The sequence below is a fragment of the Urocitellus parryii genome, chromosome 6 (genome assembly GCF_045843805.1).
Source record: "Urocitellus parryii isolate mUroPar1 chromosome 6, mUroPar1.hap1, whole genome shotgun sequence".
In the NCBI taxonomy this organism is placed as follows: Eukaryota; Metazoa; Chordata; class Mammalia; order Rodentia; family Sciuridae; genus Urocitellus; species Urocitellus parryii.
The window spans coordinates 147,493,334-147,505,594 of NC_135536.1; the positions used below are offsets into that span (position 1 = coordinate 147,493,334).

Sequence of the window (12,261 nt, forward strand, 5' to 3'; positions counted from 1 at the left end):
CAAGTAGTTACACTTTTTTTTCAGCAGCACATGGAACCTTCTCAAAAATAGACCATATATTATGTCACAGGGCAACTCTTAGACAATATAAAGGGGTAGAGATAATACCATGCATCTTATCTGATCATAATGGAATGAAACTGAAAATCAATGATAAAAGAAGAAAGGAAAAATCAAGCATCACTTGGAGAATGAACAACAGGTTGCTGAGTGACATATGGGTTATTGAAGACATCAAGGAGGAAATTAAAAAATTCCTAGAGTTAAATGAAAACACGGACACAACATATCGGAATCTATGGGACACATTGAAAGCAGTCCTAAGAGGAAAATTCATTGCTTGGAGTTCATTCCTCAAAAAAAGAAAAAACCAACAAATAAATGATCTCATACTTCATCTCAAAATCCTAGAAAAAGAGGAGCAAAACAACAGCAAAAGAAGTAGAAGGCAAGAAATAATCAAAATCAGAGCTGAAATTAATGAAATTGAAACAAAAGAAACAATTGAAAAAATTGACAAAACTAAAAGCTGGTTCTTTGAAAAAATAAATAAAATTGACAGACCCTTAGCCATGCTAACGAAGAGAAGAAGAGAGAGAACCCAGATTACTAGCATACGGGATGAAAAAGGCAATATCACAACAGACACTTCAGAAATACAGAAGATAATCAGAGACTATTTTGAAGCCTTATACTCCAATAAAATAGAAGATAGTGAAGGCATAGATAAATTCCTTAAGTCTTACGATCTGCCCAGATTGAACCAGGAGGATATAGACAACCTAAACAGACCAATAACAATAGAAGAAATAGAAGAAACCATCAAAAGACTACCAACTAAGAAAAGCCCAGGACCGGATGGGTATACAGCAGAGTTTTACAAAACCTTTAAAGAGGAACTAACACCAATACTTTTCAAGCTATTTCAGGAAATAGAAAAAGAGGGAGAACTTCCAAATTCATTCTACGAGGCCAACATCACCCTGATTCCGAAACCAGACAAAGACACTTCAAAGAAAGAAAACTACAGACCAATATCTCTAATGAACCTTGACGCAAAAATTCTCAATAAAATTCTGGCGAACCGGATTCAAATACATATCAAAAAAATTATACACCATGATCAAGTAGGATTCATCCATGGGATGCAAGGCTGGTTCAATATACGGAAATCAATAAATGTTATCCACCACATCAATAGACTAAAAAATAAGAACCATATGATAGTCTCGATAGACGCAGAAAAAGCATTCGACAAAGTACAGCATCCCTTTATGTTCAAAACTCTAGAAAAATTAGGGATAACAGGATCATACCTCAACATTGTAAAAGCAATATATGATAAGCCACAGGCCAGCATCATTCTGAATGGAGAAAAATTGAAGGCATTCCCTCTAAGATCTGGTACAAGACAGGGATGCCCTCTCTCACCACTTCTGTTCAACATAGTCCTCGAAACACTGGCAAGAGCAATTAGACAGACGAAAGAAATTAAAGGGATAAAAATTGGAAAAGAAGAACTTAAATTATCACTATTTGCAGATGATATGATTCTATACCTAGCAGACCCAAAAGGGTCTACAGAGAAGCTATTAGAGCTAATAAATGAATTCAGCAAAGTGGCAGGATATAAAATCAACACGCATAAATCAAAGGCATTCCTGTATATCAGCGACAAATCCTCTGAAACGGAAATGAGGACAACTACTCCATTCACAATATCCCCCAAAAAAATAAAATACTTGGGAATCAACCTAACAAAAGAGGTGAAAGATTTATACAATGAAAATTACAAAACCCTAAAGAAAGACATAGAAGAAGACCTTAGAAGATGGAAAAATATACCCTGCTCATGGATAGGCAGATCCAACATCATCAAAATGGCGATATTACCAAAAGTTCTCTATAAGTTCAATGCAATGCCAATCAAAATCCCAGCTGCATTTCTTGTAGAAATAGATAAAAGAATCATGAAATTCATATGGAATAATAAAAGACCCAGAATAGCAAAAACAATACTAAGCAGGAAGTGTGAATCAGGCGGTATAGCGATACCAGACTTCAAACTATACTACAGAGCAATAGTAACAAAAACAGCATGGTACTGGTACCAAAACAGGCGGGTGGACCAATGGTATAGAATAGAGGACACAGTAACCAATCCACAAAACTACAACTATCTTATATTTGATAAAGGGGCTAAAAGCATGCAATGGAGGAAGGATAGCATCTTCAACAAATGGTGCTGGGAAAACTGGAAATCCATTTGCATCAAAATGAATCTGAATCCCTATCTCTCGCCTTGCACAAAAGTTAACTCAAAATGGATCAAGGAGCTTGATATTAAATCAGAGACACGGCATCTGATAGAAGAAAAAGTTGGTTATGATCTACATACTGTGGGAGCAGGCTCCAAATTCCTCAATAGGACACCCATAGCGCAAGAGTTAACAACTAGAATCAACAAATGGGACTTACTCAAACTAAAAAGTTTTTTCTCAGCAAAAGAAACAATAAGAGAGATAAACAGGGAGCCTACATCCTGGGAACAAATCTTTACTCCACACACTTCAGATAGAGCCCTAATAACCAGAATATATAAAGAACTCAAAAAATTAGACAATAAGACAACAAGTAACCCAATCAATAAATGGGCAAAGGACCTGAACAGACACTTCTCAGAAGAGGACATACAATCAATCAATAAGTACATGAAAAAATGCTCACCATCGCTAGCAGTCAGAGAAATTCAAATCAAAACTACCCTAAGATACCATCTCACTCCAGTAAGATTGGCAGCCATTAGGAAGTCAAACAACAATAAGTGCTGGAGAGGATGTGGGGAAAAGGGCACTCTTGTTCATTGCTGGTGGGACTGCAAATTGGTGCAGCCAATTTGGAAAGCAGTATGGAGATTTCTTGGAAAGCTGGGAATGGAACCACCATTTGACCCAGCTATTCCCCTTCTCGGTCTATTCCCTAAAGACCTAATAAGAGCATGCTACAGGGACACTGCTACATCGATGTTCATAGCAGCACAATTCACGATAGCAAGATTGTGGAATCAGCCTAGATGCCCTTCAATAGATGAATGGATTAAAAAAATGTGGCATTTATACACAATGGAGTATTACTCTGCATTTAAAAATGACAAAATCATAGAATTTGGAGGGAAATGGATGGCATTAGAGCAGATTATGCTAAGTGAAGCTAGTCAATCTTTAAAAAACAAATACCAAATGACTCCTCTGATATAAGGGGAGGAAACAAGGACAGGGTAGGGACGAAGAGCTTGAGACGAAGATTTTCATTAACAGGGTTGAGAGGTGGGAGGGAAAGGAAACGAGAAGGGGAATCGCATGGAAATGGAAGGCGATCCTCAGGGTTATACAAAATGACATATAAGAGGAAAGGAGGGGTAAGACAAGATAATTCAAATGGAAGAAGTGATTTACAGTAGAAGGGGTAGAGAGAGAAAAGGGGAGGGGAGGGGAGGGGAGGGGGGATAGTAGAGAATAATATAGACAGCAGAATACATCAGACACTAGAAAGGCAATATGTCAATCAATGGAAGGGTAACTGATGTGATGCAGCAATCTGTATACGGGATAAAATTGGGAGTTCATAACTCATTTGAATCAAACTGTGAAATATGATGTATGAGGAACTATGTAATGTTTTGAACGACCAACAATAAAAAAAAAAAATAAGTAGGCAATGATTTCTTTTACACAATATATACTCACAATCAATGATATAGAAAATTGATAATCTGGACTTCATCAAAATTGAAAACTTTTGTCTTCAAAAAACATTATCAATAAAAGAAAAGGCAACCAAAAAAAAAAAAAAAAAAAAGAAAAGTGTTGGAATCACTAGGAGGAGGGACCTAGTCGGTGAAAATAAGTCATTGGGGGCATGTCCTTGAAAGGTATATTTTGTCTCCAGTCCCTTGCTCTCAGTCTATTTCTGCTTCCTGGTCACCATGAGGTGAGCAGCTCTGTTTCACCACATGCTCCCCTCCATGATGTTCTGCATCAACACAGGCCCAGAAACAATGGAGCCATTGACCATGGACCACTGGAACCATGAGTCCAAACAAACATGTTTTCCTTTTAAGTTGTTTGTCTCAGGTATTTTGTCATAGCGAGGGAAAGCTGTCTAACACATTCCTGCTCCAACCTCACTGCGGGCAGCTCCCTGTTTCTGTGGACTTGTGGGCTCTCTGCATGGAAACTGCCCCCAACCCTGCATAGGCAAGGACTATATATGTCTTGCTCTGGAGGGGCACAATTCTGGCATTACCATATCTGATGCTAAGAAAAGTTCAATCAAACTGTGCTGAATGCAAGAATGAATGAAAAGCTAATTGCACATGCAGCCCAGCTGTGAAGCGGGATCTGCACTCACTTCCATTCCTTAATTGGAGGAAAGTGATCCTGGGAGAAGGAACACCCTTCCTTTGGTCTAGGAACTAAAGAGGAAAAGGGATGACTAATCTCAGTCTTAGAAAATGGTTTTAAAAGTAATTACATAAGCCAAGTTCAATGTGACACGAGGTGAGCATTATTCCAGCTAGCATATGATTCACATCACTTAATTACTTAATAAACCCCAGGTCTTAGCTGAGATTTTCAAGTACTTTTTACCCAGCATACATTAAAACCCAGCTCCCTGCCTTTTTTTTTTTTTAAGTGATTGAGTTGCAGAGATTTTTTTAGGGAGGTTGAAATGAATAACTAAGAAGGGAGGTACCTTGCCCTAAGAACAGGTTCTTGGGATTCCTGTGAAGAAATGAGCACGGTGCTGCTCTTTCCAGGCACCACGCCTGGGTGTTTGCTGCATTATGCCGGGCACCAAGACCAGCAGTGATCTTGCCCTCACAGGCCCCGCTCACCAGATGTCAGGGCGTGAAAGGTCACACCATTCAGAGCAGTTCACACCCTGGCACCATTAATACCAATGGGGCCACTGATCCTGACAATCCTCCTGGGTTCCTGAACTCCAGGAGCTGGATCCCAGAACTGGTGGAAAACCTGGTCATTGGTTACCCTTCCAGGTTGAGGTGTGCAACGTTCAAACTGACAGGTACGCTTCAAGTTGGGGATCACCCTGCATCATGAAGAACACTAGCTGTGAAGGAGTCCTCCCTCCCTCCCTCTCCTCCTTCCGATTGTATACCAATCATGAATCCACAACAGAGTAATAATGGGCACATAGGGCCCAGTTCCCCTCATCACCCAAGGGTTGATTCTAAATGCCCTTCAGTAGGCTATCTTGTCACCTCTGATGTAGCCTCTTGGGTGTGACCTCAGAGAAAACTGACTCTGGGACCAGGTTCATGGGCACAGTGGAATAATGCCTTAGTGAACTTTCAGGGCACACAAGCACTTGGTTCTTATAGTACCTTTTCACCCTGAGCATCCTGTAACCCATATTGCTAGATGTTTTTTTCTGGCAATATCACCATTTCTAAAGTTCGTTTTAGACTGATGTCCTGATTTCTCCTTCCTCTACAGCCTTACCTGCCTATGATCAAATCATCCCTGGGCACAAGAATGTCTTCACTCTGGTAGCCAGCCCTTCCTCGGGTCATCTCCCAGGAAACCCCTCACCTCTGCTCTGCATTCAAGGAAGCCCCTGGGGGCAGCTCTAGACTTGCGCCCAGAGGAGGAGAGTTGGGGAAGGTTGTCACTGAGGCCCAAATCTCAGCCTGACACTCCCCTCCCTTATTTTCCCTCCAATCAGATGTGGAAGGCTTGCTGTTTCATGGGGGACCCCCATCTGTGGTCCATCTACTGCCTGGTGAGCAAAGCCAGTCCTGAGGTTTCCTACCCCTAGGTGGTAGGCTGAGTGAAGCAGGTGACCCATGGGTACTGCATGACATTTCATTTTACCTAGGGGCATCTCCTAGGGTGGACAAAGTAGCCTACAGGGAGGGCATTTATAATCAGTGTTTGGGTGAAGAGAGAAACTAGGCCCTATGTGCACATTAATGAGTTATGATGGATACCGATTTTCTGTTTTACTAAGGTAAAAAAGAACAAATGAACACAGGGAAATTCTGAAATGTGGCAGGCCTTACAGTGTACCCATTCCTAAAGCCCTTTCTCCTTCAGCTGGGGGTTACCTGCTCTGCTGAACTCAGGGTCACTCCTGAGTCATTGGTGCTAGGGGTCTCGTGTATGCAATTATTGGTTCCCCAAAACAGAACTGCATCTCAGGACTCTCTGTGCCCTCTGAATATCTGTATGGCTCTGGCACATGGCAGAATGTCCTCAACCATTCATCAGAAAAATGCCGCTTAGGACACACAGAGCCTCCCGTTTTGACACTGCAGAGACAACAGGGAGAGGGTTTATTACAGGTTGACCTCAAAAGGGCTGGGCTGCCTATCTCTTTCATCATGCACAAAACTCAACTCAATGTGGATCAAGAACCTAGGAATTAAACCAGAGACCCTGCACCTAATAGAAGAAAAAGTAGGCCCAAATCTTCATGTCAGATTAGGCTCTGACTTCCTTAACAAGACTCCTAGAGTGCAAGAAATAAAATCAAGAATCAATAAATGGAATGGATTCCAACTAAAAAGCTTCTTCTTAGCAAAAGAAACAATCAGTGAGATGAACAGAGAGCCTACAGAATGGGAGCAAATTTTTACCACATGCATATCAGATACAGCACTAATCTCTAAGATATATAAAGAACTCAAAAATCTTAACACCAAAAAAACCGCAAATAACCCAATCTATAAATGGGCCAAGGAACTGAACAGACACTTGTTCAGAAGACAATATATAATCAATCAACCAAATATATAAAAAAATGTTCAACATCTCTCGCAATTAGAGAAATGCAAATCAAAACTACTCTAAGATTTCATCTCACTCCAGTCAGAATGGTAGCTATTATGAAGACAAACAACAGTAAGTGTTGGTGAGGATGTGGGGAAAAAGGCACACTCGTACATTGCTGGTAGGACTGCAAATTGGTGCAGCCAATATGGAAAGCAAGATAGAGATTCCTTGGGAAACTTGGAATGGAACCTCCATTTGACCCAGCTATCCCTCTCCTCAGTTTATACCCAAAGGACTTAAAAACAGCATACTATAGGGACACAGCCACATCAATTTTTATAGCAGCACAATTCACAATTGCTAAAATGTGGAACAAACCTAAATACTCTTCAGTAGATGAATGGATAAAGAAAATGTGGTATATATACACAATGGAATATTACTTAGCATTAAGAGAATAAAATCATGGTATTTGCAGGTAAATGGATGGAGTTGGAGAAGATAATGCTAAGTGAAGTAAGCCAATCCCCAAAAAACAAATGCCCAATGTTTTCTCTTGATATGAGGATGCTGGTCCATAATGGGATCTGGGGAGGAGCATGGGAGGAATGGAGGAACTTCAGATAGGGTAAAGGGGAGGGAGGAGAAGGGAGGGGGTAAGGGGGTAAGAAATATGGTGGAATGAGATGGACATCATTACCCTAAGTACATGTATGAAGACACGAATGGTGTGACTCTACTTTGTGTACAACCAGAGACATGAAAAATTGTGCTCTATATGTGTACTATGGATTGAAATGCATTCTGCTATCATATATAACAAATTAGAATAAATAAAAAAATTTTAAAAAGTAAATTTTTCAAAACTTAAAAAAAAGAAAAAGTGCTGGGCTTGCCAGTGTGGTGGTACATGCCTGTAATCCCAGTGGCTCATGAAGCTGGGACAGGGGGTTTGCAGGTTCAAAGCCAGCCTCAGCAACAGTGAGGTGTTAAGCAATTCAGTGAGACCCTGTCCCTAAATAAAATACAAAACAGGGCTGGGGATGCGGCTCAGTGGCCAAGTACCCCTGAATTCAATCCCGGTACTTAAAAAAAAAAAAAGTGCTGGTCTCACACAATAGTCTAGGAAAAGGCTACTTCATTTTTATCTGGTGAGTCCCCTGGCTTCATGTTTTGCTCTTCATCCCATCATCTTTATCCTAGGAGGCTGAAGCTGCCACCTAAGCTCCTAATTCTAAGGTTGATGCTCAAATAAGGTAAGAAGTACAAGTGGAGCATGTTGGAGAGGCTTGACCGCAGCCGCAGGGTGTGATTCCCAAGGTGGAAAGGTGCTGACGGAACGAAGGTGGAACTTCAGCTGTGCAAGAGGCAGGCAGCTGGATGCCTGGATGTGCTGAGCATGAGGCCCAGAGAAAGAAATCCCTCCCCACAGGCACAGAAGGAAGGGTTTGCTGTGCCTCAACTATGGCAGCCACCTGCTGACACTTGCCCTTTCTGGCAAAGACCTCGTTCAGGAGTCTCTGTACAGGGTAAAACTCATGCAGAACAAGCCCTTCCCAGAAGCCACTTTGGGAATGTGCATTGGTCTCTGTGACAAGACTGGAGAATGTGTCCCCACCTTTGAATTCTAAAAAGTCACCAAAGGTCAGAGCTGCTAACACCCACAAGATGTTTGTTTTGCTCTCATCTCAACCTAACAACAAAGACCCAGATTCTAATCGTGCATAAGTAAGGAGATCAGCCTATGTCAGGACTTAATTTGGAGCCAGTCTTGGAAAGTGTCCCTGAATCTTCTGATCCTATGTCCTCTGTAGCATAAACAGCATCTGGTCATGTGTTGATTACAGACAATTTCAATGGCGCTAATCAATTTTGTCAACATCTATGGTGTACCTATCACAGACCATGCAACAAGGCTCCAGACAGCATTAAAGAAAAGGTGGTGCTGGTGAGTGCTGTGGGGGCAGGAAGCAGGGAGCTGATGTGGCAGCACCGGGCTGAGCAGGAAAGGGCTTTAGCGCCTTGCTTTTTGCTGAGGCTAAGCCTCCATTCTTGAAGAGGAGTATCATTCTTTGAATAGTACAATGAATTACACCTCCTAATGTTTTATTTAGGATTTTTTTGTGGACCTATTCAAAATTGCCTTTCTTTCGTTCATTTCTTTTCTTTTGGTATGTTGATCAATTTTTCTTCATCCTTATTTTCCTCTAGTGATGTGGAAGGTCAGCATCTTGATTTGAATTTTGGTTATCACTAGATTATACATAGACATTTGATTTGGTACGTTTGTAGCAGGGTTAAGAATCAAAGAAGACCTTTTACCTTGCCCTGTCAAGGTAAAAATAAGAATCTTAGCAAATTTTGATTTCCTCTCATTCTCATCTCTAACCTCCATGTTTTCATAGAAGCAACATGGAGTGGGAGCATTAGTGGGGCAAGGAAGATCTCTACCAAAGATGTTCAGGTGAAAACTCTCGAGGAGACCATGTCTGAGCTTCAGTCATGGGAATCATTGGGGAGAGTAAGCATTTCCAGAGGAGAGCAGCAGATACAAAAGCCCTGGGGTGGGTAAAATTGAACATATTCAGGGAGCTGAAAGGAGGTCACTATGATAGGACAGAGGAAATGGAACATGGTGGAGGGGTACTGGAAGCTTTGCAGGTTAGGCTAAGAGATTAGGGTTTTGCTTTAATTCGTGAAGGTCAAGGAGTAGTTATCAGGGGTTCATGGTCATATGAATTGTATTTTAAAATATTATCAGCTACTGTATGGGGAGTGACTAGCTTCCAGAGGTGGAGGTAGGGAGGCCAGGGCAAGCAGGAAGCAATGGTCAGCAGGGGACTGGATGGAGGAAGTGGGCAGATGAAGATGTATTCTAGGAGTAGCTGATAGAGAAAGAGAAGAACTGGAGGTTGATCCTTGAGTTTTGGCTGAGCAAGTAATCGACAAGGAGGCTATTTATGTTAATGAGAACACTGGAGAAGCAGTTGGGAAATTCTGCCGGAGATGCACAGGGAACATGGTGGAGGGGTACTGGCAGCTTTGGAGGTGAGGCTAGAAGATTATCTGGTTAGACCCCATGTGCAGAAGCCTTGGAGGCTGTTGCAGAGCAGGTCTGGAATGCATGGGGGGCAGATAATGGGCACTGTCATCAGAGTGTTGAGTGTGGCTGCTTGAGATCCCAAAGACAAAGCTGGAGACCCAGGAGCATGCCCAGGGCTGTGTCGGGGAAGGATCCACAGGGGAGACAGGTGAGGCGGGGAGAGCCCAAGTGACATGGCATCCTGCAGCTGCATGAGGAAGGTACTTCTAGAAGGGGTGAGCTGCTGAGTGTTGTTGTGTGTTGGGCTCTGTGTTTGGCACCCTGCCTTCATTGACTGATTTGATCCTATAACAACTGAATGATGTGGACATCAGCAGCCCATTTTCTAAATGAGGAGACAGAGGCCCGGAGAGGCTAACTGATTTGTCCATGGTCGCAGTATTAGTAAGAGTTTGGCTTCAAAACCCATAGTACCATGTGGTCTCCAGAGAGAGTATGGAGCCTGTTAGAGACACAGGCTCTGGCTTTAACAGCCTGCTGAGGACAGAGATAGGGACATTGGCTTGGACACATGGAGACCCTGTGGGACCCTAAGAAGCCCCAGTTTTTTGTTGATGTGGTCAGAAGTGGGCTGGGAGTGAGCAGTGGACAGCCATAGCAGGCCACTTCACTGCAGAGAAGTAGGCAGTGGCTACAGGGGATGCAGAGCCAAAGAAGGCTCCACAGCATGGGTGTGAGCCTAACGGGCAGGAGAAGGAAGGATGATGCCTTAGGACACAGGTAGGGCTTGTTGCATTCTGCTCATGGTACAAGTGAACATCACAGGTCCATAGTAATGAAGAGAAGAGTCACCAGGCTCCCAGGCAAGCAGGCAGGTTGGGCTAGTACAGGAATGCTCATAGTGCCCAGAGCAATGACTGCTGGAGGGCGCAGCTGGCGTGGGAAGTTGACCCTTGATTGTTCATACTAGGCCGATAAACTTTGGGACTTTAAAAAGAAAAAATTTAGGAGTTTACATTTTTGACATGTAAACTTCAGGTCACTTAAAGTTTTAGGTTTTTATATTTTTAGAGTTTGTTAGAGTACTATTTATTTACTTATTTTTTACTAGGCAAAGAACTTTATTCAACTTTGCTTCAAACTTTATTTCCAGGCTTCTTCAGCATTTTCATTAGCTGAAAGAATAAATTGTGTATAAGCAAGAACCAAAAAGAGCTGCCGTGTCCAAGAGGCTTGGGCTTAAAAATATTAGAGATCTAGATTTTATCAGATCATAAACAAAAAATTTTAAAAAGCTGTCATAATATAAAATAGCAGCTCCCAGTAGGTTCTTCAAGTTTTTCTTCTTCAGAAGTTGATCAGTTTAGTTTGTCTCATTCTTAGAAGCCTCAACAAAATTTTCCACAAGATCTGGAACTTCATCATCATCATCCTCTTCAGCAGTAAGTGATGCTTTTCCATCCAGACTGTTTGAGCAGAGCTCAGCCAGTCTTCTTCAACTAGTCAGAAGGTCTGCACCAAGTTGGTTTAAGATGCTGGGTAGCATTTCTGTAGTTGCTTTGTCCCAGCATGGCCTGTAATGGTGAAAGTATTTGCGGCCAGAGACGCCTGAACTTCAGGGTTGTTAAAGTGGATCACTGTTCCTTGGTTTGTAAACATATTCAACTCTTCAATACCAGAGACATTGTTTACCCCTAAGTTCTTTAAGGAGAACTGAAGTCTTTTATCATCTGCTGTAGCTGTTCTATGAACCACCTTCTTTCTGCGAGTAGTTCCTTCCCCACCAATGCGCACTTGTGCCTGCAGTTTGGCGAGTTTTTCCTGGTTCATGATAGTTTCTTTCATCTTGTTGGAGCGGAAATGGGGCTGCGTGGGGGGACTAGGGTTGGCGCTCAGAGGGTCTCAGGTAGACCAAAATTTTAGTTTTGAGAGATTAGGCGCACACACGTGGGGACGTAGGATGGCAGCTAGAGGGAGGCTGGAAGTAATATTTTCTTAAAATAGTTTTTTTTTTTTTAAACCAGAAAGTAAGTGATTTGGGGAGAGAGAAAAATTCCTACAGATAACTTGATCATTTAAAGTTAACTTTTCTGCAGAAAGCAAGACATTGTTCTTTTTTTCCCCCTTCCTAGTTAAACAAACAAACAAAATAAAACAAAACAACAACAACAAAAATCAACCGGGGGGGAAAAAAAAAAAACTCCCAAAAACAAACCCTTGAAGCTATGTGCTACAGAAAACTGGTAAAGAACCAGGATAGGAGAAGGCTCTTAAAGTACCCACGAGTGATCAAGAAATGGGATAGTCCTCACAGTAGGGCACAAAGAAGGAGAGAACAGTGAAAGCAAGTCTTGGGAAAAGTCCTCCATAGGAAAGCAAGACTCCAGCACAGTCCACGCACTTCACTGAATCCACAAGAGC

General features: G+C 42.0%; 1 protein-coding gene and 1 pseudogene across 2 annotated transcripts in view; both read right to left on the reverse strand.

Moving 5' to 3' along the window:
* Positions 1-12,261, reverse strand: part of Pcsk6 (proprotein convertase subtilisin/kexin type 6) — a 194,486-nt gene that overhangs the window by 55,080 nt on the left and 127,145 nt on the right. The gene's annotated exons all lie outside the window — the stretch shown is intronic.
* Positions 11,204-11,670, reverse strand: LOC113187072 (transcription factor BTF3-like; annotated as a pseudogene).